This window comes from Meleagris gallopavo, chromosome 16, assembly GCF_000146605.3.
Source record: "Meleagris gallopavo isolate NT-WF06-2002-E0010 breed Aviagen turkey brand Nicholas breeding stock chromosome 16, Turkey_5.1, whole genome shotgun sequence".
Lineage (NCBI taxonomy): Eukaryota > Metazoa > Chordata > Aves > Galliformes > Phasianidae > Meleagris > Meleagris gallopavo.
This window is the reverse complement of record NC_015026.2, coordinates 14,867,120-14,868,251: the sequence shown is the minus strand read 5'-3', so window position 1 is coordinate 14,868,251 and position 1,132 is coordinate 14,867,120.

Sequence of the window (1,132 nt, the reverse complement as noted above, 5' to 3'; positions counted from 1 at the left end):
AGAGAGACTTAAGATTACAGCCTTGCTGATACGGGTCAGTGCTCCAGCAAAGCTGAAGCAGTCCGTGCTTACTCATTTCTGCAGAAACCACTGCCCCATACAGAGAAGCTGAGCCTACTTACCACATCCTTACTCCCATTCTATCCTTCTGATTTCCCAGCACAATTACCCCGTTGTTCCCCCAGCCCCATTCTATGGGAACGAGCCAGGTTTGGCTGAATGTTTCACAGGATTTTTTAACTTGGATAAACTTTGCACTGCCAGGACAAGGAAAGCCTACACATCCTGTTGCACTATAGGAGCAGTCACAGCACAGCTGGGAGCAGCCACAGCACAGCGCCCAGCACCGTCCTCCTGGCAGCAGCACCAGAAGAGACTGCTACAGCACAGCACCCAGAATCCATCCAGCACTATACCTGCAGAACCTACAGCAGCTGTGTTGGGCGTTTCAGTGCACACCTTCTGCCTGCCCACCTTTGGAGCTGTGTAAGGACTGCTGACAGTGAACGTGTATAATTTGTTCTTGAATCTGCTGGCACATCCCTGCCCCCAGAGCTCACGCCAACCCTGGTGGCATTAGTGAGAAAAGCCATTCGGAAACATCTCTCATACACATCTGAGTTCATGTGTGACATCCAAGTCTTTTACTGCAGCTGAAGCACAACGAGCCCCATCCTGGTGTGACACAGACACATTAGGTATGCAGCGAGAGACAGCATGAGAGAGCACAGCTCTACACAAACAGCACTGCCACAAAGCAACGGCGTTTCTCCCGTACTGGCATCTCCAGCCAGCAGGTAACGCGCACTGTCTGCAGCGAGGCACAAGCTCTTACACACCGCTGCCCTCTGCCATCCCAAATCTTCTACCACTCTATGCCCACCAAAAGCAGAAGCAGAATAACCACCTACCAGAGGGGAGGCGAGACGAAGCAGATGGGCGGTTCCCAGGTTAGCGGTGGTTTCGTATCTGCTGCCCGCCTTAATGAACACACCAATCCTCGAGGCCGGAGAAAAGTTCTCCAGAGATGCAATAATCAATCCATTTGGTAATTTTGTGATCTGCATTAAAAGCAACATTTGGGTTTCTGAGCAACTGGGTGTACTGCCACAGTTCTGCTTTGCTTGACAAA